The 16,003-nt window shown below is 47.7% G+C and overlaps 1 protein-coding gene across 1 annotated transcript in view; it reads right to left on the minus strand.

Moving 5' to 3' along the window:
- The window catches only part of SPATA13 (spermatogenesis associated 13), a 151,208-nt gene extending 143,792 nt beyond the window's left edge, over positions 1–7,416 (minus strand). The window contains 1 exon segment of the mRNA XM_032592630.1: positions 7,340–7,416. The gene's annotated coding sequence lies outside the window, so the exon portion shown is untranslated.
- Positions 7,417–16,003: the final 8,587 nt, after the last annotated feature.

Consider the following 16,003-nt stretch of genomic DNA (forward strand, 5'->3'; position numbering starts at 1 on the left):
CAAATATCTACCCTCGAGATTAGGAATTCACCTACTTCTCCTTTCCTTATTTAGTTTGGCCATCCTCCTAGGACTGACTCTGGACTAAAAGATACTACAAACCCACAGAGTTCAAGCCGCATCGCAGATTTCATTCGGAGGGTACTACCTGTGGACCACTCACTCAAGCCTCCTGGTCCCCAGCAAACTACATTTAAAAAAAAATTTTTTTTAATGTTTATTTTATTTTTGAGAGAGACAGAGACAGAATATGAGTGGGTTAGGGGCAGAGAGAGAGAGAGACACAGAATCCGAAGCAGGCTCCAGGCTCTGAGCTGTCAGCACAGAGCCTGATGCGGGGCTCAAACTTATGAACTGCAAGATGATGACCTGAGCCGAAGTCAGACGCTTAACTAACTGACTGAGCCACCCAGGCACCCTGCGGGTGAACTACATTTTAATAACTTGTCAGGATATATTAGAATAATTGTTGCATGGGGTTTGGTTTAATTAATCTCAGCAGGGTTCAAGGAAGGCCCATGAAGTCAACATGAAAAATGTCCTTCAGATGTTCTATTATTGAAAGTTGAGGAACTATGTCACCAAAAAAGACAGTGACAGGGAAGGCTGCAGATATAAATCAAAACCCAAATACTTTACACGTGCTGATAGAGATGGTTGTCCCACCACGGTAGGAAAAGAAGGGATAGACAGACTTGCTAGGTTGGGGGGTGTGGTGCAAAGCAGACGTTCATCAATAGCTGTAGAATTACTAAAACGACCAATGAAGGTTGAATGAACATGCATGACGAGACAGGGAATGCGAAAGACTCTACATCCTTTCAAGCGATGGTTAGAAATACATAATTTATAACATAGTGGCATTTAGATCCTACAAAACAGATCGGCTACCAAAAAGAGACCAAGTCTGAGGATTTATTCCAGGTCTGAAAACTGGCATTTAGGTACAAATGATATATTAGAGTGGATACAGAATAAACTGGATTCAGATCCCAACCCAGCGGCTTGCCACCTGCATTAACCTCGGGAAGGCATTACCCTGTGTGTTTCAGCTGCCGTATCTGAAACACGTAGACAGTAATGGTACCCAACTCTCAAGTCATTCCCGTCCATGTTGCAAAGCATTGCTACTTCATGACCATAGAGTCTGGATAGATTCCAAAAGCTCACGTTTTTCCAGACAGAGGTGGGAAAACGGTGCCAGGTGCTGGGAAGGCTGGGGTGGGGAGGGCATGCTGTGTTTACAGCGCGACCCTTATATCCTTACAAAGAGGGGGCTTAGAGAATCAGATGTGGAGATCCACAGCATTGGGCCATGGCGCCTCTCAACTCTGAGAACAAAAGACAGGACGGCCAGGAGATCTCCCAACCAATATGCATTCAACAATCAACGAGTGTTCGTCATCGAACAACTGAAATGACTGCCTTTCTCCTCTTGCCATAAAACCATCAGTGCCCGTGCCAGCAGATGTATACCAAGCACTTACCACATGCCAGGCCCTCTGCTAAGCAAGAATGGACTCATTTTACCCTCACAACAGCCAGTCACAGTGGTTCCCACACTCCGCTGTGCATGGGAAGCTTCTAAGAATTCCCATACCTAGGCCACACCCAAAACCAATCACGATATTTGGGAGTGGGAGTAGGCATCAGCTTTTTTCAAAGACCCCTGGGTAATTCCAACGTGCAGCAAAGTTTGAAATGCCTACCTAAGGGCTGGCCTACCTATTGCCTACATTTTTCAGATAAGGCAACTGAGGCACAGACAGGTGTTACAGAAATAATACGAATTACTGGCACGCAATGCAATGACGCAGGGGGGCCGAAGAAATTGTGACGATGTACATACGCTGGGCGAAGAAATGCAGGACATGACGGCGGCTGTCGACCTGACAAAACTCCTACGCAATCCAACCAGGCAGACACAGAGCTACCTTTTGTTGAAACAGTTATCACGGAACCATGAAGGCTAACTGTTTAGGACCGTCTAGAAAGCACGCGTTCTAGAGTAATCGTTCTCAAACTCTGGCCTTCTGAAACTCTCAGCACGTCTGACTGAGAGCCCTAGAATTTGCTCTTCTAACAGATCCCCGAGTGAGGGAGAACCCCTGTTTTAGACACACCGTAACAGGCATAAATGAGACGCCGGGAGCCACAACTAAGCAGAAGTGTTTGAGAGTTCCTAGGGGCACCGAGCTGCAGTCTGTTTCCCCGCCTCTGCTTATTCAATCTGGCCGAGTCTGTCTTTATGCCTCCCTCTGCCAGCTCCTTCCCTAAGCTGTTCACCCCATTCAGCCCAGGCTGTAGTTAACTCTTAAAACAGAGGCTTCCTCCAGGAAGCCTTCCTGGATCCTAGACCTCTCATGTGCTCCCCAAAAACCCTGCCCCTAAACTGATCGCTACACCTGCTATACGTTTCAAGACTTTCCTTTCACACATCTACCCTCTCCCGCTGGACAGGAAGGTGAGCCTCCTCCAGGACAGGAGCTGTTTCCAAGGACTCTTTCCACCTGCGGCATCCAGCACGAGGCCCGGCACATAAAAGGTGCCAAGTGTGCGCCTGCGGGCCCGCCATCCCGCCATCCCGCCAGGAAGGCTGGAAACGGAGCAAAGCTGTGAAGTAGAAGCTGGTTTTCTCATAGCTACAGACGGTCCCAATGTATACACTGGATGTGTTTCAAAGTCCACGTGTAAGTTGTCTTTAGGACTCAGGGCTCATTCACTTCTGCAGCATATGCGGTGGTTAAGCACTAGAGCCTGACCTCAGAAATCTGTTTAACGTGACCGAACTGTAAGTTCAACACTCAAGTACAAGACTGCTCACTGTTTAGATTATATAGAATGATAATCTCTATGAAAGACTGTGATCAAAGTTCCGGTACCAGGAGCACATCTCATTCCTGGCCTCCTGCCCCTCTGTTTTAAAACAATAAAATCTTGGACTCCCTCCCCTTGCACCTGTCCTATGGGATAAGGAAAGTTCCCAGTTTCCCACTTGCCTCCCTCCTCCAACAGTTTCCAGTCTGATCATTTCAGCCCTATATTCTCCTCTTCTCCAAGGACAGCTTGCCAACCTTAGAAGCAAACTCCATCACGACGGGATGTTAACGGGGGCTGGGGGGAAAGGCTGGCTGCCCCCTTCTTCCAGATTAGCCATGCAGAGTCCTCTCGGGACTCCCCAGTCTGGCTGATTCCAGACAGCGAGGACAGGAGGCAGGGGAACGTTCCAGTCCAGAGCTGGCAGGCGAGTGCGGAAGATATTTTCAGTCAGGCACATGGTCCCTGAAATTACAAGGCTGAGTTCTCATTTCTTCCACAATGACACAGAGGGGTCCTACTGCAGGGAAACGGTGGAGGCTGTATCTGACCAAGAAATCAGGTCCTTTGAGGTCCTGATTAGATGAGGTAACAGTTCTACGTCTGGGCCATTTGAACATGAAGACCACAGGATGGGGCGTCGCCTGTGTCCACAACTGTGGACATCCGACCAGGGCAAACTGCCACCGCCCTGTATTAGAAACATACACGATTGTCTTTTCATTCCGGACACTGCCACAGCTCCCCGGTGCCCTCTCAGGCGGTGAGAAAGCACCGCGTGCTTCACCCGACGTGAAGCAGAGAAGTTCCAGAAGGCCCTGGAACTTCTGTGAGCCCCGCCCCGAGCCGCACCTGCAGCTCAGCAAGCAGGAACCATCACTTTGTAGAAGCCTCTGCGAAACAGTGCTGCCTGAGGGAGTCACAAGCCACAGGGCAGACAGACAAAAGGAAGCGGACGCCCGGATTTCCTGGGCCAGGCAGCCCTGTGCTCCGGTCTCACTCTGGTCACTTACTATGGGGCTCTGGCCATGACAACGTCCCTGACCTCCATCCTCTCAACTGTGAAAGGGGACCAGGAAAACCTCACTTGCTGTTCAGCTGTGACGATCCTCACCTGAACCACAGAACACAGACAACAATTTGAGTGACCATTCCCTGGATTCTCCCAAGGAGGGACCTAACCACCCTTCTCATTCTAGAAGCCTCAGAGGGAAGTTAATTACATACAACGTATACCTTAGGGCATTAGGGTTTAATTCTGTCAAGAGGGACGGATACAGAATGAGCTGAGTTGAGCATTATGGGTAAAGAATACCCTCCAGGTTTCCTGAGGGTTCCTGGGGGAAGGGATTAAAGGGACAGGAAGGACCCGGGAATCAGGAGGGCATGGGTGTAAGTCCCGGTCCAAGAGAAGGGGGGGGTGGGCTTGTCAGAGGCAATACAAAAACAGAAACTAACCCAACAGGGTCTCCCCCTTCGCTTCTGTTTCATTTGAGATGCAGGATGGAGGAAATCATGTGAGCACTTTGTGCCTAATGCATTTCTCTCTGCAAATGGAAAATACAATTAAACATTACAGTTACTGATCTTTAAACTGCCGTGTATAATATGACTCGCCTCTAGGAAGCAGTGTACGTTTGGTGTTCGCTCTTGGTGTTTTGAAAATAACAAAATTACTTCTTTCTAAGACATCTGAATTGATAACTTCCGTTGATTTTATGATCCCACGTATGCCATCGCATATCTCAAAAGCAAACATTTTTAAGGGTTTAGCTTTCAGACAAAACACACACACACACACACACACACACACACACACACACAGAAAACCCCTGACAATTTCCATTCTAAATGAATCTTTCCAAAGCCTCTTAGCTCAGGAAAGGAAGAGGAAAGACGGTTCATTGTTTTCAGCAGCAAGCAGAGAGGTCAACCCACCAAGCCGCAGGGCCAGGCATGGAGAGCCTTGGACCCGAAGTCAACAGATCTGGGATCTAAAGCCAGTTCTACCGTCTTGCTGCTTTCCCTTGGACGCGTCACTTTCTCTCTGGGTCCCAGTTTCCTCACCTGTGGAATGTCAGATCCCTTCCTGCCATCAGAGGATAAAACTTTACCTACAACTCTGCTTCAGTATCACCAAAAAAATGTTTGCCTCCAACTTTCAGGAAGGTGAAGACCAACAAGACAGTATTTGAACCATGCTTTAAGGTTATATAATGAACTAGAAATAAACAAGACTCCTAAAATCACTGGGTTATCAGGGACTCTAGAGGCCTGGCCAGCTAGCTGAAAGTGGAATTGAACTCTCAATGCACAGGAGACAGTTGGCAATGGTCTTTTCTTTCTCCTCGCGTTCCTGTAGCTAAGGGGGCCAGGGTGTTCTCTTAAGGAAGCAGGCTGAAAGTGAGCTTGAAATGACAGTCAGCCTGGTCAGTGTCCCCAGTCTTGCTGAAGGGCATTAGGCATCAGGTTTTCCCCATATACTGTTCTACAGGTAGAGATAGTTTGCCCTCAACTGTTATCAATTGCAGACTAAATAAAGCATGCAAAAGATGACCTGGTTTCCAAAGCCAAATTCCAGCCCATGTCTGAGTTCAAAAGTTCCTACCACACGGAAGCTCAGTGCCTGGTGAGGAGGGGTCCACCACTACGTAGCCATGAGAAACTGGGCCGGTTACTTCTCTCAGCCTCTCTGGTGTCATCTGTAAAATGGGGACAGTAATAGTATCTATATTCCAAGGAGGAGAGGAGGATTTGTGAGTTATTATTGCATGTAAATCCCTCAAAAGGGTGCCTGGCCTATGTTAAGTGCTTTGGTAAGTGCTACCTAACATTCGTATTGATATCAATGGTAACATAATTCCAGAACTATGTATATGATACTAGAGCAGACAGGAAGATCCTGAAATCCAGAGCACTCCTGGGGAGATACAGCTGTCCCCTACCTCCACCTCCTGACCCCTTCAGGGGTCTGAAATAAAGAAGCCTGCAAGGTAACGGACGACTGATTGGAAAAGAGGAAAAGGAACCTACGGATGGTGATGGCATAGAAGAATCACAACCAAAGACAGTGAAACGAGGGGTGCTGTGAGGGCAACAGCAGGCTGTGCTGGCAAAAAGCACCTGTCAAGGAGAAAGAAGTAGGTAAAAAGCAAGAAAGCACCATGTGGGAGAAACTCACGATATACAGAGTCAGGATGCCCACGCCTGCGTAGCACAAATGAAAAAGCGGATAATCAAACTGGGTGGACAGATGATGGCAAATGTGGGGGCCGAAGGAGGTAGATGAAAATTACAATATGTATAAGAAACAGTCACGTAAAACTCTAAAGGATGTGGGGGCAGAGAACAAGGTTCAGTCGCGGGAGGAGTGCATAATTAACAGACACCAAGAGAACAATGGAGTGAGGAGGTTTGCAAATTGGGGGATGTGAAGAAAAAAGGTGCATTTGTTAAGAAAGGTGGAAATACAAAACGGGAGTGAGATTTCTGTGCCTGTTGGCAAAGGAGAGCAAAGAACTGGGACTCTTGGAGGGGGGTTATGGGGAAGAAAACAGGCAACACAGAAAACGAGGTGGGGTGCAGAGAAAACGGGGGGGGGAGGGGTTGATTTTGATTTTGGATAGCCCTGGTCATAAATGCTAAGTAAATTCAAATTACTGTTCTAACATTATCATCCGACGCTGGGAAGCAACTAACCCGGAGAGTTCTTGTTTGCTTTGGTTGGGTTTGCTTTTTCGCACTTGGAGGGAGGGGAGATTTGCTCAGGCTCTGTAACTTTGCACAGTCAGATGGGTGGCCCGCCAGCACAGGTCACCTGAGTTCCCCCTGACGCGGGCAGCAGTGGCGGCTCCTACCTTCCCGGGGCTGGTATGCAAATTCCCTCACCACGTCAACCACGAACGGAACCAAACCGACGCCAGCAACTCCCTCCGATCCACAGACGACAGACGCCGGGTCCCACCGCTCTTTCCCGTGAAATGAGCCCCAGCTGGGACCCAGGGAGAAACTCGCTTCCAAAACCAAGTTCTCCGACCGCATCCCTTCCAGGGCCGCCGGCCGCAGCAGCCCCGGGCGGGCGCTCGCCGCACCGGTCACGCTGCCAGAGGGAGCCGAGCCGGGGAGGGAACACCGGCCGCACCAGGCTCCCCGAACCTTTGTCCGCGCGCCCCGCGCAACCTCGCAGGCCAGGCCCAGCGAGTCGGGAGCGCGAGGTAAAGTTTCAGGGTAATCCCCGAAAGGGTCGTGCAGGAACCGGCCTCTTCCACGAGCACCGCCGGCACGCGCTTCCCCCGGGCCACGCCGCTGGCGAGCCCGGGGAGCGCCGAGCAACCGCCGCAGGGCACCAACAGGTGGGCAGCGCGGGCGGCCCGACGAGCGGCCAGGAGGACTGAGCGGGGCGTCCCCGGACTACGAAAGCCATCGCCTGGGGCTAATTCCTCTCCCGGGGCTCCCAGCTAACAGCCCTGGACGCCGGCCCCGCGCCCACGCCGCAGAGCCGCACGCCCGGGTGCAGCCTCACCTCGCGTGGGCCCCGCTCGGCGGAGCCTCCAAAGCCGGCGGATCCAACACGTCCCTGCGAACACGGGGCCGGTCCCGGTCCCGCCGAGCTCCGAGCACGCCGGGCTCCCCGGGAGCCTCTGCACCCGTGCGCTGACTCCGGGCTGGCGGCGGGCGGGGCTGCCCCAGGAGAAAGCGCGCTGCTGAATCCCGCCGGCGCCGCAGCCTCCGGGCTCCCCGGGCCACGCCCCCAGCCCGCCCGGCCACGCCCCCAGCCCAGCTCTCCCTCGACGCCCGCGGACGGGCCATCCCCCCAACCCAAGCCACGCCCCCGACCGGCCCTGACCACGCCCCCAGCGCGGGTCTCTGTCCACTCAGGCCACGCCCCCCGCCCAGCGACACCCCCCCCCCCCCCCCGCTAAGGCTGCCGTTGCCTACAGCCCTGCTGCTGCCACCATCCTCCCGGCCATTCCCAACCCCCCCCCCCACAGCATCCCCCATCCCCCATCAGGATCACCCCCCCACCCCTGCTTCGGCCCTCCTACACTTCTCCCCCACCCCAGCTTTTCTTCCTCTCAGCTACACCCCCAGCCAGGCTTCTTTCCGACCACCCCCAGCCCCCCCAGCCTCGCCCAAGGCGGGAGGAGCCGCCGCGTCGCCGGGGCAACCCCCCCCCCCCCCCCCCCCGTCCACTCGCCCCACCTCTGCCTGGGCGTGGAGCGAAGGCACCGTGGCTGCGCGCATTTCCGAGCAAGGGAAACACTAGGTGAGGATTTTTAAACCTACCCTTTTCCCCAGGAACTACGACAAGTCTTCTGTGTGCCGTTCAGTGAACCCACTCAAAGCACGACCACCTTTTTCTGTGTGGCTCACGGGCTAATCATTAATTCGCATGAAAACCACAGAGGCGAAGCAAACCCTCCTGTGCTAGGATGAGGACCCCAAATAGTCTGTGAATGTTTACATGCAACTGATGAAACTTATAAAGTAAACATACCCTTTCGAAAGCTGCCAGTTTTTAGGTGATTCATTTGAATGGTTACTATGCACCAGCACTACTGTAAACATGGATTACTTCTGTCATCAAGGAACAATAACAACTATTTTTAAACTAAGGAACATAAAATGGGGGCACCCGGGTGGCTCAGTCCGACTTCGGCTCAGGTCATGATCTCAGAGCTCCTGTGTTCGAGCCCCGCCTAGGGCTCTGTGCTGATGGCTCGGAGCCTGGAGCCTGCTTCGGATTCTGTGTCTCCCTCTCTCTCTGCCCCTAATCCGCTCACATTCTGTCTCTGTCTCTCTCAAGGATAAATAAACATTAATTTAAAAAAAAAAAAAGAACATAAAAATGATTAAATTACCGAATGAAGAGTCAAAATTAACTTTATACTTTTCAATAGTGAAAAAAATTGTAATATCAAATGGTGGATACATGTCATATACATTTGTCAAAACCCACACCAAGAGTGAACTCAAATGTAAACTCGTTCCTCATAATGTATAAATATTGACTCATCAGTTGTAAGAGATGTACCACACTGATGTAAGATGTCAATGGTAGGAGAAGTTGGGGGGAGTATATGAGAACTTTCCACTCAAACTGCTCTAAAAAAGTCTATTAATTAAAGCACACACACCAAAATATTAATGGCAATTAACTGAGTAGTGGAAATGTGGACAAATTTTAAATTTTTTGTTTGAAACTTTATTGAAATCCCCAAATTTTCATCAATGAGCACATATTTTTAAGGCAGAAAAAAATATTACATAAATAAACTGGAAAATTTTAGAGACAGCATGAGAGGCTAATATCAAATATCCCACTTATTTCTATTTTGCATAACTTTAAAAAATCTGCCTGAAGCCCTTACGAGTGTTAAAAATTAAATCTATTTTAGTATTGTTAAAAAAAAAAGAATCTCAAGGGCGAACTTTTTTTAATGATCTCTTTAGAATTAGCACAAACCTGGGGAGAACATTTTTATTTTTCTTTATAAAAAATCTGGGTCTCAAACAATCACTTCTGCCTGCTTGGAAATCACTATTAATATTTACACGCGACATTTTCTAGTGGAGAAAAACATTATACTCGAAACCACGTTCTTGGGGGAAATAGAAATAGTCCCTGGCCCCCGGATACTTGGATCTCTGCAGAGTTCGAGGTATCTGCTGTCCTGATACCTGGGATCGTAGGCAAGCCTTTTGCCTGAGTTTCAGTTTCCTTCTCAGGGAAAAGGGAAGAAAGCTCACTCTCTGGATTGGTTGGAAAATACCCAACTTTAGCCCATAGAAGAATCCTGGTATCTTAGCATGTACAGGTGCTTGATATTTATGAGTTCCTGTCCTTTAAAAAACACATTTTTTAGTGTTTTAATGAGAGTCTTGAGCTCCTGATGTAAAAGATACTAACCTATTGGAGCAAGGCAGGATGTTTCAAGAGAAACCTCATCCATGTGACATGGAGTGGGGACTGGGCCCTTGACCATCACTAGCTAGAAGCATTAAGTGGATAAATCACCAACCTTCTCTGCATCTCATTTTTCTAACTGGTTAAATGAGAGATTTGGCCCAGCGATCTCTCAGCTTCCTTCAGCTTCCATCACTGCATGGGGAGTGTCAGTGTGGCTTCTGAGTAAAAAGGTTTAAATCTCCTCCAGTGACCTTTCTCTCGGCCTGCAGGACCAGCCATCACTCACCACCCTGCAAACAAAGCTGACATCTGCCTTCTACCCTCCCCACAAAAGACCGGGTCCCAAGGTTTCTTTGAATTGTTTTCCTCTCTGTGATCTCCTTGGACCAGACTAGCCGCTTAAATTCTAACAGTAGCCAATCCATAGCTTTGACCAAAGATTCATGGTAACATCACTGGTACTTTCTGCAGGATAATGTCCAGGGACAGAAAGTACCATTTTCCACCAAGTTTAAGGTGCACTTTTTCCCCCCACATAATTACGTCTCCAAAAGTATAATGTGTGTTTCTGTTAATATTTATTGAGCGCTTAATATGCTGTGTCGTTTACATTCAATATCTCCTTAAAGCCTCAAAGCAGCCCCCAAGGTGCTATTATCATTCTTGTTTTATAGATGGGAAAACAAAGTTCAGAGAAGGGGAATGCATTGCTTATGGTAGGTCCCCCAGCCAGTAAAAAATGATGGGGCCAGGTTTGATTTCATGCTGCTGCTTTTAAACTCTGTGAAGGCGGCTGTATTGAGGCTTCGTCCAGGGTTCTGAAGAATTACTGTCTTCGGTCCCCTGACAGTCCCCACTCCTCAGGGGTTTTTCAGGAGAAGGGATAAGGGAGGAAAGTGTTCCAGAATGAATGTTTATCCCCTGTCCATCTCCCCCACGCCTCCCCCTGCAGTCTCATATGTTGGAGCCCCCATTCCCAGTAAGATGGGTTGAGGAGGTAGGACCTTTGGCAGGAGAGAGGGTTTAGATGAAGTTATGAAGGAGGGGCCCCATGACAGGATTAGTGCCTTAATAAGAAGAGAATTCTGGGTCTTACCTTCTCCCTCTGCCTCTCCCTTGGGAGGACACAGCAAGAAGGTGGCCAGCTGCAAGCTAGGAAGTGGGGGCTCAGCAGACACCAAATCTGGTGGCTTATCTTGGACCTCCCAGCCTCCAGAAATGTAAAACATAAATTCCTGTTGTTTAAGCCGCCCAGCGTGGTCTTTTGTCACGGCGGCCAAGCTGACTAATACAGAAAGGAAACTCCTTTCTCCTTGTTTTAGATACTTTTTCTTTAAGGATCTTCCAAAAAGTAACCCTTCTGGCCTCGGGCCCCACCCTCTACTGCCCAAGAAGTGGGAGAAATCCATTGGTCCACCTAATTTATTAATAATTTATTAAAAGCACAGGATTCACTCTTTTCGAACCTCTCCACCCAGACTACTCCAGAGCCAGACTGTCACCTGGACAGGATAGCTGATGGATGTCATCTGACTTCAAGGCAGCGGGGGTGGGGGGGGGTGCAGGAAGAACATACAGATAATATTAGTAAGAACTCTTCGCACAGACCCAAAGTCACAGTCTCTACCAGACTTTATCAGGAACATCACTGACATTTTTGTCCTCATCTGTCAGTCTCCTGCATCTTGTTTCTTAATTGGTTGTGAAGGCAGAAAGGGAAGGAAAGAGGGCTCGGCTGGCCCACAGTTGTCCCTGGGGTGGAAGATAAAGCCTGAAAGAGCACTGGCCTCTTCTACCCCAGCGCTGCAGCTTTGAGAAAATTGTCGAACCTCTCTGTGACCTTCTCCTTCTCTGTGACACACTCTGGTAAAGATCAAGTGTGATAATATATGTAAAGTCCTAGCTTACTTTCTGGCACATGGTAAAATGCAAATAAAATGGTGGCTGTCATCATTGGTCAGAATGGATAAGAAAGATTTGCTGTCATTAATTTTACAGTTTATCAGAGCAGACGTCTCTCTAATTTAAGCTTTCTAGGATGACAGAATAATCTTTGGTAGGGCCGCCTGGGTGGCTTAGTTAAGCGTCTGACTTTGGCTCGGGTCATGATCTCGTGGTTCGTGAGTTCGAGCCCCACGTCGGGCTCTGTGCTGACAGCTCAGAGCCTGGAACCTGCTTTCGATTCTGTGTCTCCCTGTCTCTCTGCCCCTTCTCCACTCATGCTCTGTCTCTCTCTCTTTCTCTCTCAAAAATAAATAAACCTTAATAAAAAATTAAAGAAAAAAAGAATGATGTTTGGTATTTGTCACATTATTTGGGCACATAAGTACCTATTTGGGGGAGGGTAAGGAGTGCCCAACTGATTCGGACAGCGAAAGAAAGGCATTTTCCCTATTCTTTGCCCAGGGGCCGGCTCCAGCATCGTTCTAGGGTGCCCTCCCTGTGTGCTCAGCCAAAAGGATGCTGGAGGAAATCCGAAGGATCTGGAGAAAATATGATGGGCCAGGTGGCCATAAGGAAGAGAGGAGAATGGGCAGTAAAACCATGTCCCCATCTTCCGTACTGGCCAACCAGAATCTGCACAAAGCCATTAGCGTGAGGGCTGAGTGGCTGTCTGCAACAGCCCGATTCCCACGTGGTTCTGAGAGCTCTTCAAGACCCCTCTGCCCCTCTCCCAACGGTGAATCTGGGTTTCCGGGGCGTATGTCGACTCGACTGAGGAGGACAGTTTCCAAGAGCAGTTCTCCACAAACACAGCCTCTCTCTCCGCCTCAGTCAAGCAACTCCTGAAACCCCGTCTTCTTACATTGCCATGATTGAGCCCCTCCTCCGTCAATGTTTGCTTCATCGCTCTGGCCCCTTCATTGTGTCACAGCGCGCCCTTGATCCTCCACGTGATGCGATCTCTACCTTGGTGATGGGGCCCTGGCTGCGGAGGCAGGCAGCTGCCATTGCGCCCCCTTTCACCTTTCACTAGCTGGGCGACCTTGGGTAAGCTCTCCTGAACCTCAGTTTCTTCATCCGTAATGTAGAAATAATAACGCGTGCCCTGTCGTAGTAGGGATCACATGAGACAGATCTCTGCGAAGACTTTAGAACCGCCAGACCTACAGAGAGTATGTAATATGAACGGCTGCTAAGAGTACACACACAGGCAAACCCAGACCTGCCTGGTGACCTCCAGAGTCTTGCTCAAGGCTCACCTCAAGTTCACGTCTTTGAAGTCTTCCCTGACTTCCCTAGGTGGGGTTTGTTACTTTCCATTCTGTGGGACCCTAAGACCTTAGACACACTTCTGTTTTAGTGCTAACCAAAGACATTATGAGCGCCCTGAGGCAGTGTGTGTATTTATATATATAATTTTTTTAATTAATAGCCTTTTTTAGAGCAGGTTTTGGTGTATAGAAAAATTAAACAGAAAGTTCAGAGAGTCCCCACATACCTCCTTATTCTTACCGGGAACGGTTTCTCTCCTTGTTAATAAACGTGGTATCAGTGTGCTACGTTTCTTACAATTGATGATCCCATATTGACACATTGTTATTAACTGAAGTCCATAGTTAATGGCAGGGTTCACTCTTCCAATTCAACACTTCTGTGGGTTTTAATAAGGCAGAATGTCATGTCTGTACCACCACAGTTTCACCCAGAATAGTTTCACAGCCCTAAACATCCCCTGTGTTCCACGTGTTCATTCCTCCCTTCTAACTGCTCTCTCCACCATCTCCACAGTTTCGCCTCTTCTAAAATGTCATATAGTTGGAGTCATACAGTATTTAGCCTTGGCGAACGTTAATTACCCTAAGACTTCAGACACAAATGTGTTTCAGCACTGATCAAAGACATTATGACCTCCTTAAGGGCAGACATTTTTTTCTTTTACTTTATTTATTTCCTTTGGGATCTCCCACATTACTAGGTACATAGTAAGTACTCAGTCTTCAACAGTATAATAATAATAATAATAATAATAATAATAATACACTTTAGATGTTAGTATATGCTTTAAAGCATATTAGAAACATAAAGAATGAAAATTTTTTTTAAAAACCAGTTTCTAAATTCAGGGTTTTGACAGTCTAGGCAGGCATCCAATTCTTTTTGGCTCATTTTTATAAGTCCTATTAAAACAATAATTCTTTTCAACTCCAAAATTCTAAGCAAACTCCTAATAACCACCATAGCCCACAACTATAATTTTGAGATGAATCATGTGACCAGTTTTGAATTTCAGCTCTGACCAAACACTTCCAGCTTAAAACCCAAGTTAATTCTTTTTTCTTCCCCCCACCAACTTCTAAAGTAAAGGAGAACAAATGAGAGAGAACAAGATGATTCACTGTTCACTTAGAAGTAGACTGTGAATAATGAGGAGCAAGTTAAGGAGACAGTTATAGTAAATGTTAACAGAGGGCTACTTCCCAGACCAGAATATTAACTGAGGAATATTCACAGTAAGTCTCTAGATCTGGGTAGCGAGGGAAAATGAATAAATGGATGTGCCAGGGAAAGGAACTATGATAAGAGAATCATACTCATAGAGTTTAAGAAAACGGCAGTAAAGGCATCCACTGACCAAAGTCAATTAGACTCCAGGGTTCCGGCACCTTCTTGGACTTACTGTATTGCTGGAGACATACAAACTGCCCCCTGAACACTTTGCAGAATTAAACTGGAAATGTTTACAAGTAATAAAATGGAAATGTCTCACCATCACTGTGAGAGCCGCCAGTCCCTGCATCAGAGTAGACTTCAATCTCTACCTACGTCTTTTCATTCAGTCTTCAGGGTGAGAGCACAGGTTTGGTAGAAGACAACTGAATTTGGACCCCACCCCTGCCACTTAGTAACTAAGTGACTTAGAGCAAGTTGCTTTATATCTCTTAGCCTTAAATATTTAAAAAATTGAGGTATAACTTAGATATGGTACAGTACATAAATCTTACATGTATAGCTGGGTGTGTGTGTGTTGGACAGACCCCAAGATGACCCACCATGATGCCTGCCTCTTGATGTTTCTGTCTTTATGTAAGTCACTCTACCGCTACAGACAGAATCTGCGATTTCCACCCAACCAATGGAATATGGCACGAGTGATAGGATATTTTATTATATAAAGACCCCATTCTAACAGACACTCATTGTTGGCTTGGTGAAGCAAAGTGGCCCCATTGGAGAGGCCCACGTGGCAAGGAACTGTGAGCAACCTCTAGGACCTGGGTGGGGGCAGGCATTCTCCAGCCGATCGCCATACAAAAGGGGGGCTGTCCGTCATACTGTTGCACGGAAGTAAGTTCTGCCAACAACTTGAACGAGCTTGGGAGCAAGTTCTTCCCCACTCAAGCTTCTATATCACAACACAGCCCAGCCACACCCTGATTGCAACTCAGAGCCAAGGACCCATCTGAGCTGTGCCCAGACTTTTGATCCATGGAAACTGAGAGAAAATACCTATGTGTTGTTTTAACCCACTTAAGTTGGTGGTGATTTGTTTTCATATCACAGAAAACGATTGCAGTATCAGTGTAACCACAAGGCTGATCAAAAGATAGTATATCTCTAGCACCTCATGTGCCCTCCCTGTTAGCAATGCCCACTACCCCAAGGACAGAGATGATTCTAACCACCATCACCATAAGTTACTTCTGTTTGTTTTTGAACGTCATATAAATGGGATCATGCAGTATGTATTCTTTTGTGTCTGATTTCTTTTCTTAACACTGTGCCTGTGAGCTTCATCCACGGTCCATGTAACAGTAGTTCATTCTTTTCTATTGCTGTGTAGTATCCCACTGTTTGAACATACGAAGTCCTGTTCATGGTGAACAATTAGGTTGTTGCTATTCTTGGTTAGTACGCTTCCAGGAACATTGTTGAATGTGCCTGTACTAGAAAAAAAAAAATTATACCCAGGAGTGGAATTGCTAGGTCACAGAGTTTGCATATGTTTACCTTGTTTCATACTGCCAAATATTTTTAAAGGTTTATGTATTTATTTTATTTAATGTTTTTATTTTATTTTTGAGAGAGAGAGAGCACGAGTGGGGGAGGTGCAGAGAGAGAGAGACACAGAATGGGAAGCAGGCTCCAGGCTCCGAGCTGTCAGCACAGAGCCCGACATGGGGCTCGAACTCACAGACAGTGAGATCATGACCTGAGCTGAAGTCGGACACTCAACCGACTGGGCCACCCAGGCACCCCTACATATTTATTTATTTATTGAAAAAAATTTTTTGACATTTATTTATTTTTGAGAGAGACAGAGACAGAGTGTGA

Source organism: Lynx canadensis, chromosome A1, assembly GCF_007474595.2.
Source record: "Lynx canadensis isolate LIC74 chromosome A1, mLynCan4.pri.v2, whole genome shotgun sequence".
Classification (NCBI taxonomy): domain Eukaryota; kingdom Metazoa; phylum Chordata; class Mammalia; order Carnivora; family Felidae; genus Lynx; species Lynx canadensis.